General features: G+C 40.6%; 1 long non-coding RNA gene across 1 annotated transcript; it reads left to right on the top strand.

Moving 5' to 3' along the window:
* Positions 1 to 10,876: 10,876 nt before the first annotated feature.
* Positions 10,877 to 22,475, top strand: LOC117501252. The gene is made up of 3 exons (XR_004557981.1): positions 10,877 to 10,950; positions 21,136 to 21,140; positions 22,466 to 22,475. It is a non-coding gene; the product is annotated as an uncharacterized LOC117501252 (long non-coding RNA).
* Positions 22,476 to 24,408: the final 1,933 nt, after the last annotated feature.

Below are 24,408 nucleotides of genomic sequence, written 5' to 3'. Positions count from 1 at the left end.
TTTTCTTAAAATTTGGAAGACTTTATATTATATATTGTTATATCTGTGTAATCTTGTGATAAATTAATAGGCTTAATAAAAATAGAAAAAAAAAACATTAAAACAACAATTGCACATAAAATAAAAAATAAATTAGTCGATTATAATTTGATTTTACAAACTCCAACTTATTTTTAGTGGAGAATTATTTGTTAAACTAATTCCTAAATTAAGTGGAAAAATAAAGTAGAATCGCGGCATAAGAACCAACATTATGGTGTGTAAGTGTGTTTTTAGCCTGATGCGTGTGAACGTGAGTGCATGTGTGTGTGCGATGAGGAGGCTCGCTTTGCAGAGCTCCGTCCTCCAGAGAGCAAAACACTCGACTGACTCTTCTCTGCCTGCTCGCCGCTTCACTGCGTGATTGACATCCGCATTCAGCCAATCAAACAGGCCAGTTAAACAGGAAAAAAAAAATCCAAGGGGCGTGTCAGAGTGTACAAGCATCGGGCCAATCAGAGAGCTGGAATCACCATTATGTTTTTGACAGCCCTGTCTGGCCATGAGTCTGGCAGACTCGGCTGCGCCCCGCAGCGGAACCATATGGAAGTAATTTGATGTTAGCCCGTTTTCTTCAAATTGGGCTGTAAGAATGAAAAATGCGTCGCGCTTTTCACGGCTTTATTCGGTTTTTGTGTTTGAACGCGCAGAGCTCGTGGACATAATGTGTGCCTTCGGTGTGCGTGAAACTGACGGCTTTGTGTTGGACCACATCTCCTCCGCCGGCTTTAATATGTCCAATAAATGACTTTAATATGTAGGACTGCTGTTTTATTACCACGCTGAGCCATATAACACGCTGCAATGTCCTACTTTTATCCCATTTTTCTTTCTGGCATTTGATGAAATAATAATTTAAAAAAAATAGTTACACCAATGGCCACGTGGGGGTGCTGATGTGCTAGTTATGTGATCTACTAGAAGGCCTGCAACAGAGATACTTGGGTCATTTTTCAAAACTTTATTTACTAAGTGAAATATTTCACCCTGACAAACCCAAGTACTAATTAAATGCCTGTACACCTAATTATGAGCTATGATGTCTCCTGTTAACACAACAAAAAAAACGCTTCACCACTCAAATTCTTTACCTCATCATATTTTTAGGATCTCTCAGGCTGAGGGGCCAACAAGAAGGCCATGTGTTGACAGTTGTTATTATTAGTATTTTTTTATTATTATTATTATTGGCACGTGAAGCAGTCATGGATTTAATGTCAGAGCCTGAGATGGCTGCCTTGATAAAGTCGGTCTGGCTCGCCTCGATTGGCAGACTTCTTCTTTGGAAAAGAAAACAGAAAAGTTCTTACATAAACAGGGGGAAATGGCCTTAAACTAGCAGAATAACCACCCTGTGTAACTGACTCGATTGACTCACACACATGCACACCCTCATATATGTGCATATTGCGTGCAGATGACTAGTCTTCAGGCCTACTGTCCCTGTACGTCTTTTTGTGGGTTTGAAGGAAACCTCCCAGTGTCGGCTTGGTTCCTGCAGCTATTGTGTCTGCTTTGCTAATGGACTTTTCTCGTCCTGTCTTCCCCTCCTTTTTTCTCCCCATATCACATTCAAGTTTTCCCTCAGGGGCTGATTAAAAGCCTTTCTAGCTTGGGTGAGGGGAAGAAGAGAGAGGTGCCGAGGAGAAGGGGGGCGGTCATGGAGAAGAGTGGTCCTCATTACCCCATATGTCTGGACACAGGAGGGTGGGAGTGGAGGTCCTCTTGGTTTTAGTCAATAGCGACACCGTTCTTCTGCTCTCTGTCTCTCCTTCGCTGTCTCCTCGTCTCGACTCCCCCCCATTAGAGATAATGTGTCTGGTATTGACAAGGTGAGGTCTGGGTACTACGACAGAAATACAGTTCTGTGCTGCAAGGCCGAGTTCCATGTCAGAACTTTGTGGTCAACAAAACAGCCTGAGTCATTGACTTGCTCTGTTGTCCATTTGCTGACGATTTACCGCTGACACAGTAAAAATCAATAGCAAAAGGAATATGGTTTGCTCTTATAACCTGAAATAATTTGCCAATACCTTCAGTACATTTCATTATAAACATGGTGGCATAAATTCTAAAGGGGTCTTATTCTGCAACATGGGCTTTTGTCCACAGGTCTGCTGTTAAATAATGTTGGAATTTAATCTTAAGCATTCTCACCAATGTACAAAGAAGCAACATATGTGCTAATGCATATAAAAACATGTTTTTTTTCTGAGGGGTACTTGCGGGGGGGGGGGGGGGGGGGGTCACCCTGTTAGTAATAACTGTGAGTTACAAAAGTGCAACACAAGCACATTCAATTATTTTATTAAACATCTCATAAGTTTATTACAACTAATCAGTAAGTGTATTTCTACTAAAAAGGATTTTAAACAAAGTATTATATTATACATCATCTCTGCAAGTTTACAAAATGTCAAGAGTTCTTTAACATATTCCCTGCTCTGGAAACAGCAAAAGTATAGATGAGTGGGTGAATGATTTAGTCCATTCCAGCTAACTTGTGTCATCAATAACTCAACGACAATAAAAGTTACCATCCTGTAACTCACCACATTAAAACAACATATAATGGGGTCAAACATCTTGCAACTGGTGAACTTTGATGCATGCAATCAATCAATGAAGCAAATGTTTTGCCTGTGTAACATCCCGTAGACACCTGTTGGATGGTTAGTGAATGCTGGCTGGTTTATGAAGAATTATGAAGAGTAGTTTGTCTACCACCTGCTGAAGCACTGAACATGCTGTGTGCTTTTGATGCACTGAGCCAGCTAATGAGTTAAGCTAGCAGCTATGGAGAGAAACATGATACCAAAATGTTTCCAAACCTTGGAAAGCCTATGTTTTGGACATTGTTCCACATTCTACATGAAAAGGAAGCCATCACATCCTGTGCTGACACCTGGTGAACACTGACACCTGCTGGACGGTTCAGGAATCTGCCTCCATATCAAATTAGACATTTTATATTTAAAGGCTGCAGTCAGCACAGGATCTATCCTCAATTAATATTTGTTGCCAAATGTTAGGTAAAGCATATGTTAGCCTTGGCTGGCTAACATTAGTCAGTTAAACTGTAACTTAAGGCAAATGTTAGAAACTAGTTAACATTAGCATTCATCCATAGACTCTTGATGCAGTCTAATTCAGTGAGAAGGCTATATAAATGTTTTGAAACCCCCCCCCCCCCCCAAACTGTTGTATTTACCTCTTTTTGGAGGGAGTCAAGAATCAATGGAATTAATATTCATAAAGAATTAATTTCATTTTTCATTTTTAATAAATTAAAAATTAAATATACAAATATACTCCAAGGTACCAGCTGTTTAACGTCGGAGTGACCAAATTGAAGAATATTAAATATATTAGGCAATGTGATGCCTTAAAGCTACAGTGTGTAGGATTTAGAGACATCTAGTGGTGAGATTGCAGATTGCATTATGCCTTTGTCACAAATTTATTTCACGTCACATTTTTTGCTATTTTTGGCAATGAGGATTCACAATCCCTTGCCTTCTCATGTGATAGACAATATGTATGACTCTCCACTTCACATTCTCAGTTTATAAAAGCACATTGATTTGATTTTGCAGGTAATTAATTATGCAATAATGTACAACTCCTCACTTGGTGGGAGGAGGAGTAACAGGAAGACAGAGGTCGGGAATGAGAATGAAAGGAACAGTAGTAGCCAGTAAACCAGTATTGATCAGTATGTCTGGTATTTATGTTGTGTATTTGTATTCATATTTATATTTGCAAACTGTTTTTCTTTTGTTCACTTTTGATATTCTATGTGCTTCTTACCCTGTGTGCTGCTATACAAAGATGCTGGAACCTCAATTTCCCTGAAGGAGTCTTCCCAAGGGATCAATAAAGTTCTATCTAATCTAATCTAAATGTTATGGTTGCTATATTCAATTTATGCTAATTAAGGCCCCTAAATCCTACAGACTGTAGCTTTAAGGTTTATTGGTGATTATATACTCAACAAAAATATAAACGCAACACTTTTGGTTTTGCTCCCATTTTGTATGAGATGAACTCAAAGATCTAAAACTTTTTCCACATACACAGTATCACCATTTCCCTCAAATATTGTTCACAAACCAGTCGAAATCTGTGATAGTGAGCACTTCTCCTTTGCTGAGATAATCCATCCCACCTCACAGGTGTGCCATACCAAGATGCTGATTAGACACCATGATTAGTGCACAGGTGTGCCTTAGACTGTCCACAATAAAAGGCCACTCTGAAAGGTGCAGTTTTGTTTTATTCGGGCGGGATACCAGTCAGTATCTGGTGGGACCACCATTTGCCTCATGCAGTGCAACACATCTCCTTCACATCATCCGTGAAGAGAACACCTCTCCAACGTGCCAAACGCCAGCGAATGTGAGCATTTGCCCACTCAAGTCGGTTACGACGACGAACTGGAGTCAGGTCGAGACCCCGATGAGGACGACGAGCATGCAGATGAGCTTCCCTGAGACGGTTTCTGACAGTTTGTGCAGAAATTCTTTGGTTATGCAAACCGATTGTTTCAGCAGCTGTCCAAGTGGCTGGTCTCAGACGATCTTGGAAGTGAACATGCTGGATGTGGAGGTCCTGGGCTGGTGTGGTTACACGTGGTCTGTGGTTGTGAGGCTGGTTGGATGTACTGCCAAATTCTCTGAAACGCCTTTGGAGACGGCTTATGGTAGAGAAATGAACATTCAATACACGAGCAACAGCTCTGGTTGACATTCCTGCTGTCAGCATGCCAATTGCACGCTCCCTCAAATCTTGCGACATCTGTGGCATTGTGCTGTGTGATAAAACTGCACCTTTCAGAGTGGCCTTTTATTGTGGGCAGTCTAAGGCACACCTGTGCACTAATCATGGTGTCTAATCAGCATCTTGATATGGCACACCTGTGAGGTGGGATGGATTATCTCAACAAAGGAGAAGTGCTCACTATCACAGATTCAGACTGGTTTGTGAACAATATTTGAGGGAAATGGTGATATTGTGTATGTGGAAAAAGTTTTAGATCTTTGAGTTCACCTCATACAAAATGGGAGCAAAACCAAAAGTGTTGCGTTTATATTTTTGTTGAGTGTATATATATATATATACAAATGGCAGCATGTGAAATGTTTTTAACCAATTGTAAATGAGTTGTAGATGAATGTGTTGGGGTGGAGGGTGGGGAGGGATCTCTGCCTTGCCTGGCTGCCCGTGGGTCGTGTGGGTGTCGCACTGCAGGGCTTAAGATACAGAGCCGGAAACTTCTGAGAGATGCCTGGTGTGGCTGTGGGGAGAATGACCTCTGACCTCTCTGACTTGGTAACCCCTGGGGTCACAGATGGAGGGGCTGGCACTACGGGGGATAGGCTGTAATTGAAGTGGGGAGGGAGGCCTGCAGGGACTGCTGGAAGCAGAGAAGGTGGGAGGGACGGGGGACTAAAGGGGAGCGCTGGGGCCCCGTGAAGCAGGAGTGGGAGAGCTGATGATCTGCTCTGTGTCCAGGTTTTTTTTTTTTTTTTTGCCACTGCTGTGAATCCAAAGGGAGACAGAGTGGCTGCAGGATGGCAGATCAGAGCCTGAAATGTCCAAACCACAGACAAACCCTGTAAGTTAAACTAAACAGGGCCGAAGAACAAAACCTTTAATGATTCAAAAATAATATTCTGGAACAGCTTGAATTTCCTTGCAGGCACATGCAATTAAAACTCTTAAAAGTGGTAAATGGCAAAGTCGCAATGGTACATTTATGTCATTTTCCATATATTTCAAGTATTATTTTATTTTTGTACTTAATTTTCATTTATTTATTTTTATCTGCAGTTGTGTCTGGAAGGGAATCTGCAGAACATCAAGATCAGGATCCTGTACTGGTGTCACCGCCCGAATGGTCCCCCCTAAAAATCAGTCCGCCTGCCTTCACTGCGTATGCGTCATTTGGGACCACAGCAGCTCGTCTGAGTCTGAGTCTCTTCACCCAAAGTGATCAAATGGATTAATGTGATTATTAACCATCAGATGATGAAGGTAAAACCTCTTAAATCATTCTAAAGTCAGTTTTAAGAAGAAACGAGGCGATACTCTGTGACGCTTTGAAATGACCAACGCGCAGTGAACGCATCAGCTAGCAGCTCGTGTAGCCGCGGCGCTCTGGTCGCTTACTCCATCGTTTATGATGAAATAATGCTGAATTTATGTGGAAATGATTGTTGTACAAAAGCTTCAGATATCTGCCGCTGAGATGGATGATGACTGGAGTTCAGTTTGAAGCAGTAACAAGGCGATAATCCATGAACCGCGGCTAATGACGCATGCACAGTGAAGGCAGGGTGGACCGATTTTTAGGGGGGACCGTTTGGTTTGATGATAATCTGCTGTGATCAGCACAAATAAACACGAGCAGCTGGAAGAAAAAACTAAATTATATTAATAATAATAATAATAATAATAATAATAATCAACTACACAAACCCTGAACAACTAAATTAGATTTCCACTGATCAAGCTGGCTGTTCTTCCAAACACAATCTACCCACTTGAACTGTGAGCTGCACAAGTCATCACAGTTTCCATTACATTATTATTATTATTATTATTATTATTATTATTATTATTATTATTATTTATTTTTTAAACCTGCACAGACACACATCTGAATCTCTTTCCATTGCTGAGATACGGCATAAAATACATAAATAAATAAAAATCTTTGTTAGTTTTTGGCAGAAAGTCACAGTTGCTCTTTCTTTAGCAGGGAGGTCAAAGGGCGAGGGGGGGAAGGGGGGAGAGCAATGGCTGACAGATGTTTACAGAGAGCTGACTGCACAACTGCAACCTTAAGGAGGCGCCCATTTAAGAAAAGAAAAATGCACACACCCTTAGTCTTTAACATGCTTTTACTTTTTTCATATTCATGACATCAAAGTAAAATGGGAAATATCAAGCTTACAGATAATAATAATAATAATAATAATAATAATAATAATAATAATAATAATAATAATAATAAATGCTGTAAAATCTCAGTGGAAATCTTAAACATGACCTCTGATGGAAAGTTGCACATGTGGAGGAGATACAGGCCTGAGTGGCTGTGATTGGAGAGAATGTGCATATAATTGCTTTTGCTTGTTGCTTCACCAGTCACAGCTTTATGTTTGAGCGAAAACAGGGGACGCCGTTGGTAAAAAGAAGATAGTTCGTATGAAACTGTATTTACATTTTGCCAAAAGATGCAACAGGCAAAAATGATTTTATGTACAGTGTCTCCAGTCACAGACATTCAAAGCTGTAGCTCCTTCAGAGTTTCATTGTGAGGCTTAAAGGCTTCCCTCATTTTTCTTCTTCGGGCACCGTGCCCATAGAGCACAAACCTCTGCCAACACTAGTTTCCAATTCCACAAATTTTTACCTTGGAAAAAATTTTCAAGGTCAAAGTCCTGTTAGAAGTGAATTTTCATAAGCTAAAATATAATACAAAATATAGATCAAAAGGACTTTTCAATGTTAAAATCAAATATCTGCTAAATACTGATCAGATGAGGATCAAAATTAGTCTATTAATTAAGAGTGCCAGTCTGCAGCTCACTTTCAAATATGAGATTGATTGGGACATGTTTGATTGAGATATAATGTAAAAGATACATTAAATGGGGTTTTCAATATTAAATTTAAATGGCCACAAAATCTGTAATCCAGATCAGATCCAGATCAAACTTTGTCAGGTGATAGTGAGTGCCAGTCTGCACCTCACTTTCAAATATGAGAGTATTTGGGACACGTTTGATTAAGATATAATGTAAAAGATACATTAAATGGGGTTTTCAATGTTAAATTTAAATGGCCACAAAATCTGTAATCTGGATCAGATCCTGATCAAACTTTGTCAGGTCATAGTGAGTGCCAGTCTGCACCTCACTTTCAAATATGAGAGTATTTGGGACACATTTGATTAAGATATAATATAAAAGATACATTAAATGGGGTTTTCAATGTTAAATTTAAATGGCCACAAAATCTGTAATCTGGATCAGATCCTGATCAAACTTTGTCAGGTCATAGTGAGTGCCAGTCTGCACCTCACTTTAAAATATGAGCTTGATTGGGGCACGTTTGATTAAGATATAATGTAAAAGATACATTAAATTGGGTTTTCAATGTTAAATTTAAATGGCCACAAAATCCAGTTGACTCAAGTGAGAGGTTTTTTGGCAATTTAACAGATCTGCACGCAACACACCAAATCATGTGAGCAAAGAGTGGCCACCAAAGCTCCCTGAGGTGAAGCTTTGAAGAAGTTAGGTGACGTTTCGTATTTGTCAATTTTATTTTTTGTAATTATTGTTTTGCAATTTAGTTTTGTTGAGGGTATGCACGCCGTGAACCCACCTACTGTATGTAAGGTGTATCTGTGTATTGTACTATATAAATAGCCGAAAACCAACACACCCTGTATTTGAAGAATGTTGAAACGTTGCAAAGCTGCGTCAATGGCCCAGAGGGAGCATACAGTGTTTCGCCCTCCCCCTCCAAAAATCCTCACTTGATTCCACACTACAAACAACCAAACACAAGGCTGGCCTGTCCTCTCTCCTATCCAGATGGCCAGGGTCTATCACACCTGGCGCCCAGGTTCCAGAGGGTTTTGCGTGGGCCTCCTGTACATCTATGCCATCGAGACCAGGACCAGTGAGCTGACTGCACCTCATTCACGGCAGCAGGATTCCTCAGCGCTCCGTGTTCTCCGCGGCTCTCGAGTTACCGACAGCTCAGCACTGATCGTGTCGAAGCTGTTATTTTAGAGAACTGGATGAGGAGAAGGGAAAAAGTGTACAATGTTTGTGAGGGAGAACGTGTGGGGAAAAAAGATTCAGAGTTTCCTGTTCACATCATAGCACTCCTGAGGATTCTCGTCCTGTCACGGCATTCAACATAAACATGTCCTCCCAAAGCTATAAACACACACTCAAAGAAAACAGCTTGAAGACGTACTGATGATGATCAGCTTTGTTAATCCGAGAGTATCATTCTGGGCTTTGGGTTGCTGGTCACCATTAAACTTTGAAGGGTCTGGAATTTTACAGGTCACATTCAGGCCATCTTTTAGCTCTTTTTCCCCATATTTTTTCCTCATCTAATGGCGTTTGTTTTCATGGCAATCCATTCTAAAGCAGCAGTGGGCGTTTCTTAGCAGAAATGAGATATAGCATTTGCAATGGTAGTCCGAAGGGGACGTTCTTACTCCGCATTTTGTATTTTGCATTATGTAGCACAGCCACAAAACCAAATAAAAGGAACAACCAGTGGTTGTTCCTGTACAGGTGTATCTCAAAAAATTAGAATGTCATGAAAAAGTAAAAAAAAAAATAGTCAGTTATTTCAGAAAGTGAGATTTTTATATATTCTGGACTCATTATTTACAAACTAAAATGTTTCAAGCTCAAAGTAACACTATTTTTACAGACAAAATATCAGGAATCTCTGAGTCTGGTTCAGTACACACAAGCACAATCATGGGGAAAACTACTGACTTGACAGAAGACATTCGTTGAAGAGTAAGTGAAGGAAGGTCACTGCTGAAAGAGCTAGCTGTTTGCAGAGTGCCGTATCAATGTATATTCATGGTAAGATGACTGGAAGGAAAGAGTGTGGTAGGAAAGATGCACAAGCAACAGGGATGACCACAGCCTTGAGAAGATCATCAAGCAAAGCTGATTCAAGAAGTTGGGGAGCTTCACAAGGAGTGGGCTGAGGCTGGAATCAGTGCATTGAGAGCAACTACACACAAATGTGTCCAAGTAATGACCTACAAGTGTTGCTTTATTATTGTCAATCCACTCCTGAACTAGAGACAATTTCAGAAGGAACTTACCTGGGCTAAGGTAAAAAAAAAAACAAAACAAAAAAAAGAACTGGACTGTTGCTCAGTGGTCCAAAGTACTCTTTTCAGAAGAAAGTACATTTTGGCATTTCATTTGGAAATCAAGGTCCCAGAGTCTGGAAGAAGAATGGAGATCCAAGTTGCTTGAGGTCCTATGTGAAGTTTCCATAGTCAGTGATGATTTGGGGTGCCATGTCACCTGCTGGCGTTGGTCCACTGTGTTTTATCAAGTCCAAAGTCAACACAGCTGTCTACCAAGAGATTTTAGAGCCTTTCATACTTCCATCTGCTGACAAGATTTATGGAGATGTTGATTTCCTACTAAAGGAGGACTTGGCACCTGCACACTGTGCCAAAACTACTTATAACTTACCGTGGTATTACTGCACTTGATTGGCCCCTTAGACATTACACCATAGATTATCTATGGGTTATTGTCAAAAGAAAGATGAGAGACAAAGACACAACAACACAGATGAGTTGAAGGTTGCTATCAAAGCAACCTGGTCTTCCACAGCACATCAGCAGTGCAACAATGCATTGATGCAGGAACTCATTCAAAAGAAACCCCAAACAAGTATTGAGTGCATAAATTAACATACTTTTCAGAAATTTAACATTTTTGTATTATTTTTGTATAAACTGATCTCATGAAATATTCTAATATATTGATATATATATATATATTTTTTTTTTGCTGTAGGCCATAATTATCAAAATTAATAATTTATACATTTATATTAATAAATTAATTAAGAATTAAAATGCTTGAAATATTTTAATTTATAGGTGATAAGTCTAATATATATATATATATATATATATATATATATATATATATATATATATATATATATATATATATATATATATATATATATAAAATTCACCTTTTGATATACCAATTGACAAAAATATAAAACTTTTTCACAATATCTTAATTTTTTGAGATGCGTCCCTATACTGTCTACTGGTTGCTAGTGCAGGCTAATGAGTTTGAAAACCCTAATTTTTGTGAAATAGTTGATCCTACATATTGCTTTTAGACAAGGGAAGGCAAGAACGTGCAAAATCTCCGTTGGCAAAGAAGTGCAAAAATGAAGGACCGGCGGACAGCATAATGCAATCTGCAACCTTACCTCTAGATGACACTAAGTCCACCACACTGTAGCTTTAAAAACTAAAGGAAGGTTGGGAATAGAGCAATTTAGTTGCTGATAAATCCACATAACCTTAATTTAACCCAGACTTGGCTCAGAGACTGAGGACGGTATTTTGCGAACGTTCATTTTTAATGATGACCCTCAATTTGCCTTGTTTGTTTTTGATACAACACATGATGTCATTTTGGCTCACAGCGCATGTTTTGAGATCTCCTGTTTGTTAGACCACGGAGACGGCGTGGTTTGCATGTTTCCATTCCTCAGCATGGAAAAATAACGACACAAACAAGCAAACAAGGCCTCGTTGGAAAATATAGCTCCATTTAATGTGCTGCTATTTTATTTTCCTGCAATCAAAATTGATTTAATTTCTCCTCCTAGGGGTGGGACAACAAGACCCCACAGTTGGCATTATAAAGTGAAATGAAGTGGAAAGAAGCTTTCCACTTCTATAGAAAGTGGAGAAAGCTTATTATGAAAATGAAACTGAATCAGTTTCTACACCTGGAGATGATTTAAATATAGGAAAATAAAGAATCGTGTTTTACAAGTCCAATCAAAATAACTTGTACAGTTTGTGGTGAGACATTATTCTTCTTGCAAGCTTATTTGAAAGGGAAATACATGTAATAAATAGAGACACAGGCTTCACAAGTATTCAGCTTGACTTGTTATATGATAGGCTGCAAAAGCACACCACTCCTCTTTTATTTAAAGCATCTGATCCCCATAGCTAATACCTCTGACGGAGCACACCCTGTGTTCCTTCAGCCTCCAAGAGTGACACCATTGTTGGCAAGTGAGGAGGCTGTGCGATGGTGACAGGGTTCTGGTTTCAGAGAAGTGTGACTGGTGGACTTCAACACCAATGAAGACTTCATCCAATCTGTTGTGTTTATGATGGTGGAGCAGAGAGAGTGACCCCTGCCCTTCTTGGACTTCTGGACCCCCACATCCACCAGAATATCCCCGGTGCAATGCCACCAATGCCGCATTCTCCTTGCACAACTGTGGTTGCATTAAAAAAAAAAAAAATCTAGCTGTGGGTCCCAAACCAAATCTCATGCAGCCAAAGAAATATCATTGTACGGGATTCAATGCACAATAACACACTTTAAATTGATCTTGAGTGTGAACGTGTTGGTCCACTGTGTTTTATCAAGTCCAAAGACAACACAGCTGTCTACCAACAGATTTTAGAGCTTTTCATGCTTCCATCTGCTGACAAGATTTATAGAGATGCTGATTTCTTTTTAAAGAGATTTTTTTAGAGATTTTGCATTTATGCAATATCTCTAAAATCAGAAAGGTCTTGTCTCAGAGTGATGCTGAAAAACTAATTCATGCATTTATTTCCTCTAGGCTGGACTATTGTAATTCATTATTATCAGGTTGTCCTAAAAGTTCCCTAAAAAGCCTTCAGTTGGTTCAGAATGCTGCAGCTAGAGTACTGACGGGGACTAGCAGGAGAGAGCATATCTCACCCGTGTTGGCCTCTCTTCATTGGCTTCCTGTTAATTCTAGAATAGAATTTAAAATTCTTCTTCTTACTTATAAGGTTTTGAATAATCAGGTCCCATCTTATCTTAGGGACCTCGTAGTACCATATTACCCCATTAGAGCGCTTCGCTCTCAGACTGCGGGCTTACTTGTAGTTCCTAGGGTTTGTAAGAGTAGAATGGGAGGCAGAGCCTTCAGCTTTCAGGCTCCTCTCCTGTGGAACCAGCTCCCAATTCAGATCAGGGAGACAGATACCCTCTCTACTTTTAAGATTAGGCTTAAAACTTTCCTTTTCGCTAAGGCTTATAGTTAGGGCTGGATCGGGTGACCCTGGACCATCCCTTGGTTATGCTGCTTTAGACGTAGATTGTGGGGGGGTTCCCATGATGCACTGTTTCTTTCTCTTTTTGCTCCGTATGCATCACTCTGCATTTAATCATTAGTGATTGATCTCTGCCCCCCTTCACGGCATGTCTTTTTCCTGGTTTTTTCCCTCAGCCCCAACCAGTCTCAGCAGAAGACTGCCCCTCCCTGAGCCTGGTTCTGCTGGAGGTTTCTTCCTGTTAAAAGGGAGTTTTTCCTTCCCACTGTTGCCAAGTGCTTGCTCATAGGGGGTCGTTTTGACCGTTGGGGTTTTTCATAATTATTGTATGGCCTTGCCTTACAATATGGAGCGCCTTGGGGCAACTGTTTGTTGTGATTTGGCGCTATATAAGAAAAAAGTTGATTGATTGATAAAGCAGGACTTGGCACCTGCACACTGTGCCAAAACTACAAGTAACTTGGTTGCTTACCGTGGTATTACTGCACTTGACTGGCCACTTAGACACGACACCATAGATTCAGTATGGGTTATTGTCAAGAGAGAGATGAGAGACAAAGACACAACAATGCAGACGAACCTTACTTGTGTGAATCACCTTGAGGCAGCTTTGTTGTGATTTGGAGCTATGTAAATTAAATAAACTGAATTTGAAATTTGATAATAAATGATTTACTGAGTGGTATAACCTTCACAACATCTTGTGAGGTCTATTAGTTGTGAATAAATCCTGGAAAAGGTGCTTTTTTGGACTATATTCTTGATGACCTTGACATTTGACTAATTTACTCCAAAGGTTAATCATCTTCAGACACACAACCAAAGAATATTTCTACCAAATCTGGTGAAATTCTGTTAATATGTTCCTGAGTTATTTTCTACACAGATAGACACAAACAAGCTATTGCAATAATCCAACTGCACCACTGTTATAGGGTTAAAATAAATTAATAAGTAAATAAATTCCAGAACAACACTCCGTGGAACAAAAGACAGAAGAACATCTGTCGTAGAACAATGTGAAGAAAAGACCACATATAGAAGGGAAGGAATGATTAGCTTTATTATCTTCACCAAAAACCTTATGGTTTCATTTCCATTTAATGGTTTGTCATAACAAAGGCTAGAAGGTCAGTTTTCATAAAACTTTGTGGATTGTGTGGCATGGAAAAGCCCATTAATTTATACCCCCATCACACATAGCCAGAATCACGTAGAATGGTGTCAGAATGACGAATCGGCGCACATCCGAAAAGTGTCGGGTTTCAGTTCCAAAATGTTCTGATAGCCATCCGAGAGAGTCCACACAGTTGGTCAAAATCTGTTGGCGGCCCCGAGTATGATGCACATGTTCAAAAACCCCCGGGCGCTGTCGACATGGTAAATCTATCCAACGGCGGTCCATGTGCCATCTGAGGACCATCTGACCGCAATTTACATATTCTGATGGCGGAAAAACAGAATCCGAAATTATATGACTGCATATAAGGGAATCACAAGATGGATCTGGCACTGGATCTGACCTGCATGTGCCATGTATAATAATGCCCCCCCAGAGCACAAAGGAACTGTTGAAATGTATGTGGCACACTTCGTCTTGATAATAATTATGAATTATTATCATGTACAGTGAATGTGAACAGCGGCTATCAAACCAAAGCACCATGAGCTACTGTGCGCACGCCACCGCAGATCTAAACAGGCTATTATATCCACAATAGACCTTACAATACAGATATTTGTCCATTCCTTCCCATGGGCAATGTAAATAATGTGAACTATTGTCTCCATCATATCTCTATATAACACAGGCAGCTGCACCTCTCTGTGGTGCGCAGCAACGCACAATTGCACGCATCAGGCTCGGAGCTGAATGGATCCAACCACTGTAATATATGATCACCTTCTACCTCTGTAGGAGATATAACATGGAACTGTTGTGCCAGGCCATGACAACATTAATAAACATGAATCTCACCTCCAACAGCGGTCCAGGATTGCAGTGTGGATGTGGAGCCGAGACTGCATCCTGTGGTTAAAATCCTCTCACCCAAAATACAAAAATAATTCCCATGTGATAATTCAACCATTGTGGTGTCCAGAGTTGCGTTATGCTGCTGAAATGAGCCACAACACACACAAAAAAAAGAAATTAAATTTCCCTGGAAAGGCTCCGTCTGACGCATGGAACAGCATGGCCCATTGCCAGTAAACTTTCAACAAAGTCTGTCCAGTGGCACACACGTACGTGCACCCCATGTTATGCATATACACCCACACACAGCTGAGTGATAATTTCAGCCCCACGTGTGTGCATGGGGAGCACATACGCATGAGGAACACAGCGCTGCCTCCCACCCCGGTCCTGTGTTTGCCATCCAGACATTTGCATGTTGAGCAGTCTTCAGCACCTTTTATGGCCATCTGACAGCACTCTGTGTCATCTACTTGTTGTCTACATGCACTTTGGATGCCATCGTGCAGGTGCGGATGTGGTACTCTGGATGCATTCTGACACTGCTGACCACGCCTGCGTCGGATTATGGCAATATTTGCTGTGTCAGGGTGGTTCCTGTACATTCTTGTTATGTGTGATGGGGGCTTTAGATTTCATCCAGATCAAGATGCTGATCCAGATTTTTTTTTTTTTTTTTTTTTTACTTCTTGATTCCCACAGTACATGGATTTTTATGAAAAAATCTAATATATTCAGAGTTATAATATCTATAATTGTGCCGGATTTCATGTGGATCTGTATAAAAGTTCAGATCACACAGAAGAAAATATATTTTCTGAGAAAGAGAGAGAGTCCTATAGAAGACCTCAGACCCATGGACCAGTGCTTTTCTCTGGAGACTGTAGTGTAAAGCCAATGAGAACTGATGACCCCTCTGGATGGGATGCTGGTCTATCACAGGCTTACTCCCCAATTCAGTACCCATGGGTGGGCTGGGACCAAGCTTGGGTAGGATTACTTTGAAATGTAATCCAAAAGTAATCAGATTACAAGTATGTACATACATACATGTAATCCACATGTATTCTTTCAAAGTAATCCTACCCAACCTTGACTGGGACATTGCAAATCAAGTGTTTTGTCCAACAACACAGTCAGGTAGCCTCAAGTGGACATACCTGGAATCAAACCCCTGTCTTCATGTTGCTAGTTCAAACCCTATTGTTGTGTGGGCCGCTGAAGAGGAGGTACTGCTGGCCCACCACCACCAGAGGGCGCCCTGCCTGGAGTGCGGGCTCCAGGCACCAGAGGGCGCCGCCGGCTCACGGGAGCAGCTACGGTGACAGCTGCCACCCATCACCTGAGACAGCTGACGGCAATCATCAGTGGGGTATATCAGCAGGACGGCACCTTCACCTCATTGCCGAGATATCGTTTCTACCGGAGAGGTAACGTATCGAAGCTAACGGAGTGTATCTTTTTGGATTGTGCTAGTTTGTGGATTACTGTTCCAACGAGAGGTGGAGGTAACTTCCCTGCTGTTCGGAGTCCTGGGTGCAAACGCGCCCCCATCTAACTGTCCTTTGTTCCTCGCCAGCAGTACCAGGTCCGACACGCGGAGGCAGTGGCCACCTGGGAGTTCGGGACTTGGTGGCTCCAGTATTCCCGGGGTCCTGTGGCGGAGGAAGCCGTGTGGTTCCGTTCTTACCTTGGAGAGGCGTCTCCTATCTTCGAGCCTGCCCACACGACACTTTTGTGAATTGACTGTTGTTCATTTCCGTGATTGGTTGTATTCGTTGTGCACATTCACAACAGTAAAGCGTTGTTATTTTGACTTACTCCATTGTCCGTTCATTTGCGCCCCCTGTTGTGGGTCCGTGTTCCTACACTTTCACAACACCTATTGCCACAAAACTACCTGCTCTTCCCCATTGTAGGGTAACAAATTGGGCAAGAAATGCCTAATATTTCTACCACAAGGCAAAAGGGTGCATGAATTTCCTCCGGACAATCTGGTTTCCCTCCACTATCAAAAACATGCTTATTTAGGGTCTGTTCTTTTCTCTGCCCCTGACCAAGGCAGGTCTGTACATCTGGAGTTGTTCCCCAGGTGCCGGACAGTGGCAGCACACTGCTCCTAAAGGTTGAATTGTGTCTAACTATAATTAGGATGAGTTAAGCAATTCTCCCTTATTCACTTGGGGTTTGCTTCAGCAGATCTTAGGCTGATCTGCATGTTGATTTGGCACAGGTTCTACAGCAAATGCCCTTCCTGATGCAGGAAAGGCATTTGTCACAATAGGATGAACTAAATGCAGAGGACAAATTTCATTGTATGAATTCAACTATGACTATTCTCCCCTTTCTCTGTGACCTCAGGGGAGGTCTGTTCTTTCTGATTGCAGGTTGGTCAGGTTTGGGAGCGTACACGGGTGGCACACGTCACCACATCCAACACATGACAGAACCATTGTCAATGGCAACTACCCAGGAAGACCTCGGGTTCATCCCTACCTCCCAAGCCCTCAGTTCACACGTGGACATCCTCTTGGACTTCTCCAGTTACTGGGGTCCTCAGCATCGATGCATTTACACGCTGGATTGTGCTCAAGGAAGCGCAACACATGGCCGATGAAATTCCCTCACAATGCACCTGAGGTCATTTTGATATCTGAACATCTGGAACAAGATTCATACCAAGGTTCATGTTTTCATAGGTTTGGTCCTATTGTTTAGGTTTCACAATGGAATTTTGTTTGCATTAAATAAATTTCCATAACGTACTTACATCCTGTCGTGATTGTTTATGTAGACTGTCTCGGTTTGCATTATTTGACATTGGCTTGTTTGGTTTTCTTTTCTTCTTCAACTGTTTAATGGGTGATGAAAAACTGCCTAAACTTTCTGTAAATGATTCAAAAAGTCCGACCTATCCAAAAAGTATTTTCACACTGAATATGAACCTGACCACTTGTTTAGTTTAATATAAACCAAGAATGACATAAACTGAGAAGACCTGTTTTGGTCGGACCATATTGTGTTCCTTTCCTCCAGACTGTGGTCTGAGCCCGCCTTCACATCTACTAACACACTCAAAAAAAAAAAAAAAAAGGCTTATTGGATGAACTCAATTCAGTTATGTGCAGGATTTCCATCTAATAAATATATGTAGCTCCAACTCAAATAAAACACATCCATGCACGATAACGTAATGTAATTTATTTGGGACTACATATACGAGTATTTATTAGATGGAATCCAATCCAATGAGTCAGTTTTTGAGTGTATCACTCAAACAAATAACTCACTGGATGAACTAAATTCAATTATGGGCAGGATTTCCATCTAATAAATATATGTAGCCCAAATTAAATTAAATTATCTTGCACACTCAAAAAAAAAAAAAAAAAAAAAAAAGGCTCTTTGGATAAACTCAATTGAGTTTTGTGCAGGATTTCCATCTAACAAATATATGTAGCCCCATCTCATATAAAACACATCTATGCAAGATAATATAATTTAATTTAGCTGGGACAACATATATTTATTAGGTGGAATCCAATCCAATGAGTCAATTTTTTGAGTGTATCACTCAAATGACTCATTGGATAAGATCAATTCAGTTATGGGCATGATTTCCATCTAATAAATATATGTAGCTCCAACTCAAATAAAACACATCCATGCAAGATAATGTAATTTAATTTATTTGGGACTAGACTACATATGTTTATTAGATGAAATCCAATCCAATGAGTTATTTTTTTTGAGTGTATCACTCAAACAAATGACTCACTGAATGAACTAAATTCAATTATGTGCAGGATTTCCATCTAATAAATATATGTAGCCAAAACTAAATTCAATTATCTTGCACAGTCAAAAAAAATGGCTCTTTGGATGAACTTAATTTAATTATGTGCAAGATTTCTATTTAATAAATGTATGTAGCCCCAACTCAAATAAAACACATCCATACAAGATAATGTAATTTAATTTAGTTGGGACAACATGTATTTATTAGATGGACTCCAATCCAGTGAGTCAGTTTTTTGTGTGTATCACACAAACAAATGACTCATTGGATGAACTCAATTCAATTATGGGCAGGATTTCCATCTAATAAATATATGTAGTCCCAAGTAAATTAAATTAATTTATCTTGCATGGATGCACTTTATTTCAGTTGGGGCTACGTATATTTATTATACTCAACAAAAATATAAACGCAACACTTTTGGTTTTGCTCCTATTTTGTTTGAGATGAACTCAAAGATCTAAAACTTTTTCCACATACACAATATCACCATTTCCCTCAAATATTGTTCACAAACCAGTCTAAATCTGTGATAGTGAGCACTTCTCCTTTGCTGAGATAATCCATCCCACCTCACAGGTGTGCCATATCAAGATGCTGATTAGACACCATGATTAGTGCACAGGTGTGCCTTAGACTGTCCACAATAAAAGGCCACTCTGAAAGGTGCAGTTTTGTTTTATTGGGGGGGGGGGGGGAGGATACCAGTCAGTATCTGGTGTGACCACCATTTGCCTCATGCAGTGCAACATATCTCCTTCGCATAGAGTTGATCAGGTTGTCAACTGTGGCCTGTGGAATGTTGGTCCACTCCTCTTCAATGGCTGTGTGAAGTTGCTGGATATTGGCAGGAACTGGTACACGCTGTCGTATACGCCGGTCCAGAACATCCCAAACATGCTCAATGGGTGACATGTCCGGTGAGTATGCCGGCCATGCAAGAACTGGGACATTTTCAGCTTCCAAGAATTGTGTATAGATCCTTGCAACATGGGGCCGTGCATTATCCTGCTGCAACATGAGGTGATGTTCTTGGATGTATGGCACAACAATGGGCCTCAGGATCTCGTCACGGTATCTCTGTGCATTCAAAATGCCATCAATAAAATGCACCTGTGTTCTTCGTCCATAACAGACACCTGCCCATACCATAACCCCACCGCCACCATGGGCCACTCGATCCACAACACTGACATCAGAAAACCGCTCACCCACACGTCGCCACACATGCTGTCTGCCATCTGCCCTGGACAGTGTGAACCGGGATTCATCCGTGAAGAGAACACCTCTCCAACGTGCAAAACGCCAGTGAATGTGAGCATTTGCCCACTCAAGTCGGTTACGACGACGAACTGGAGTCAGGTCGAGACCCCGATGAGGACGACGAGCATGCAGATGAGCTTCCCTGAGATGGTTTCTGACAGTTTGTGCAGAAATTCTTTGGTTATGCAAACCAATTGTTTCAGCAGCTGTCCGAGTGGCTGGTCTCAGACGATCTTGGAGGTGAACATGCTGGATGTGGAGGTCCTGTGCTGGTGTGGTTACACGTGGTCTGCAGTTGTGAGGCTGGTTGGATGTACTGCCAAATTCTCTGAAACGCCTTTGGAGACAGCTTATGGTAGAGAAATGAACATTCAATACATGAGCAACAGCTCTGGTTGACATTCCTGCTGTCAGCATGCCAATTGCACGCTCCCTCAAATCTTGCGACATCTGTGGCATTGTGCTGTGTGATAAAACTGCACCTTTCAGAGTGGCCTTTTATTGTGGGCAGTCTAAGGCACACCTGTGCACAAATCATGGTGTCTAATCAGCATCTTGATATGGCACACCTGTGAGGTGGGATGGATTATCTCAGCAAAGGAGAAGTGCTCACTATCACAGATTTAGACTGGTTTGTGAACAATATTTGAGGGAAATGGTGATATTGTGTATGTGGAAAAAGTTTTAGATCTTTGAGTTCATCTCATACAAAATGGGAGTGTTGCGTTTATATTTTTGTTGAGTGTAAATGGAAATTCTGTGCATAATTGAATTGAGTTCATCCAATGCATCAGTTTTTTGAGTGCATGGTTCTCACCAAATTGAAATGCCTGAAGGTCTGGACTATGCAAGGTAGGTGTGAGAGTACCCTGAGTCTCCCTCAGAAATTGTTCCTGGTCTCTCTGGAAAGTCATTCCAGAGAGACCAAACACCAAGACATCCAGAGGCTCCCTTAAGTCACTGTTGGCATCTAACACCAAGTTAGAATAATGTTATTTGTAATGGTTTCACTTGTGAGAGTTTTAGTGTCCCGTGATTATTTAACTGCAGCTATATGCAGTCTTTCCTCACTGTACTGGGATAAAATTCATGGGAAAATTCTGGTGCATGAATTCATACCTGTAAGAAACACACATGAACACAGGTGACACCAATTTTCCCACGGTGCGTTTACCCTACATACAGTAGATGTTATACGGACGGTATTTCAGCCTGTCTTTGTTTGTTAATGGTAATGGAGGAGCTCCAACAGGGAAATGGAGAGGGAATAAATGGAGGATTTTCAGCTTGTTAAACGGGGCATTAGAGGGCTTGTGACTCCAAGTTGTAGGCTATAAAACCCAACGGTTCGGCTGTACTCATGTTTTAGTGCATTGGCTCACGGACTGACAGCTTTGCTGTTTGGGTGTCGTTTCGGGCCATGCCTTGGGGCATGCTTTATGCTGCTCATTTGGCACAGGGGCACTTTCAGGACCCACCAGGGGCAGATTTAGGGAGCGATGGAGCCCCACATGGAGACTCGCTCTCCGGCACCAATCTGAATGATATAAAACAGTGAGCTGAGGAGGAATGTAAAGCATACATCATGCTCTTGCAGTACATTTCTGGAGACTTTGTGTCTCAGTTTCCCTGGTGTTTTATATGTTTTTGTTTCTGTATTAGAAGTTCACTGTTTTTGAGCCACATGTAAAGCTAATTGGCTTCAAGTTAGATATGATTTGCTATCACGGTCTCTGAAAATCGGGCAGACATATGTTAGACATCGAGTTTTGTGCGGATACAGAGGTTTGCACGTGAACGTTCATGCAGGCACACTCATATTTATTATTTTTCTCCAACTAGGCCTGGAGGCAATTTTAGCAACTGCTTAAGTGTTCTAAGATGCTGTAATGATGCCTGCGCGGCCAACATATGTTGTCCGTGTAGTACAGAGACATCTGGAATAACAACATCACTTTAAACCACAGAATCAGGAAGGCAAAACAAATGAAAGCAATCAAAGGGAAGAAGAAGAAAGGAACGGATGTAGTCGAGCTCGAGGGTTGCTGCTTTTCTGCTTGCTTCTGGGATGAAACATTCCCACTCAGCAGTTCTTACAAGAAACCACTGCTTCCATCCACGCCGTGGATCATTTTTATTACTGCAAGGGTCAGTACCATAACCGTGTAAATTTACCGCTGTCATCTTAATCACCTGGCACTGATACGTCAATATATATTTCTTAATAATTCCAGCATGTCTCCAGGGTGTTCTTTTGCGAGCAACAACCTTATACAGTATGTTCTGAAAGAGCTGTAACTCTGAGCAGCCGCATCCAGGCAACCATTCGAAACCCTCTGAGCATCCTGCCGAAGGCATTCAAAGAATCCGGAGCGTGAACAGCCTCCTGGTTGCTTTCACCGACAGACAAACCTGTCAGCAAGGCAACACATCACAGACAGAAGCAGCGACATTCAGCAGAGCTGCTATTTCACTTGGAAGAATGTAGGCGTGCTCGTGTTTGATTGTTGCAAAGTGCAGATCACCGTGACTTCATGGAGACAATAAACAGTTTATTGTCATCATTGATATGATGGTCAGTAAAATACGACTGCCAGGACTCTAGTGGGTTCTGTACTTCTGTGGCTATCTATATATGTCCTGGAAATACTTTCATATCATCCATCACAAGTCAACAAAAAGAGCATCACAACATTCATTTTATCATCCAGGATACATGGAATAACTTGATTTTGTGGATTAGTTCACACAATTTCCACGAGGGTGCATGTCAAGTATGTAAAATCTAGTAATGTAATGTAATATGTAATATGAAAATTAGAATACATTATGTAATATTATATAAATACAACATAGTCAAAGAAACCTTTTATGAGTGGAAGATCTCTTTAAGCCCCCTTTTCACTGCTATGCGCCCCTGAAACCTTGTCCTTACCTTGGAACGAGTGTCTGTGGAAAATACCTGTTTTTAAGCCACCTTGGGCCTCTTTTATAAAACTCTGTGAATTCATGAATAAACCGCATGTACGCACAAAAGTGAAAATATGCACACACATTCTTTTCACCGGAATTATAAATAATCTTATAGATTTAGACTGTTGTGTGTACACGTGGTTGTGTTTGAGATAATGAACCTTAATCATCATTAAATTGTATACATGTGCATGACCCTGCTTTCCACTCCCATCTTTAGTCATAAATGGATGTAGACACACCACAATAATCATTTGCATGTAAAAATGTTGTGTGCACCACAGGTTTAAGATATGGCAATAAAAAAAGAGCAGAAGAAGTTCAATTTCACCAGTTGTGAAATTCAGAAACCCCTCAGAGCCGCTGCGACTACTGATGCCACCACGGATCCCATATGGCTGCGCAGGTAGATATGGCACAAATTTTACGCTTCATAGCTTTCATGACAGCTTCAGGTGCCTCATTTATAAAAATGTGTATGCACAAAACCTGTGTCTACACTGCTGCCGGTGTATATTTCAGACCATGTGTGGACACATTTTTAAGAGCAGCCTAACCCTGATATGATGACAAAGAAAGGAAAAATTAGAAAAGTAATTTAACATAAACAAAGCAGCAAATATTACACAGACATATAAATATGTAGAATATTAACAAAAAAATAGTATAATAGAAATAGAAATAATAGAAATGTTATTAATATTTCTACTATTTCTATATAAATAAATAAATATAAATGTGTGTGTGTGTGTGTGTATATATATATATATATATATATATATATATATATATATATATATATATATAATTTTTTGTCATAGAAATAATAGAAAAATAGACTATTACTATTATCATTATGATTGTTGTTGATTGCAAGTGTCACAATCACAGTTGTATATTGTGCACAAGCTGATTTTCTCCCAATTCTGTGGCTTTACTTTTGTTTTATGATTCCAGAATCAAAACCACTAAATGAAACATATTTCTTAAATGTTTTCACTTCTGTCCAGACCGTCTAACTTCAAATTTGGCATAATTGCGCCTCTTCTGCAATTTTTCCCATTTCCACATTGTTCTCCGCTGTGTGACAGGCAGGTTGTTCATACTGTACAACATAATTTTGAGAGTGTGTTTATGTCCAGTCTTGGCAGATGTTATAGGTTTGCTGGGATCTGCCAAGATATCGAGATCCAGAGCTGCACTATTCAGCTTCAAAACCGCTCTTCACAAAACCTATCGGTGATGTCACAGAGAGTTTATCCAGCATATATACAGTCTGTGTTTTTGACATTTCATATTAAGGGGATGCAGATGTTGTACAATATGACCCCTTTAATTACATAGACTTTAATGTTAGTCAGTTATTGCGTAACATGAGCACTCTTCAGCCTGTGAATGAACCTTTTGGCCTTGATGAAGAAAATTAGATTAGATAAGAAATAAATATGAAATGAGTGTGGCAGGCGTGAGTAAAGACCTGAGTAA

Source organism: Thalassophryne amazonica, chromosome 20, assembly GCF_902500255.1.
Source record: "Thalassophryne amazonica chromosome 20, fThaAma1.1, whole genome shotgun sequence".
In the NCBI taxonomy this organism is placed as follows: domain Eukaryota; kingdom Metazoa; phylum Chordata; class Actinopteri; order Batrachoidiformes; family Batrachoididae; genus Thalassophryne; species Thalassophryne amazonica.
This window is presented reverse-complemented; position numbering and strand designations above follow the sequence as displayed.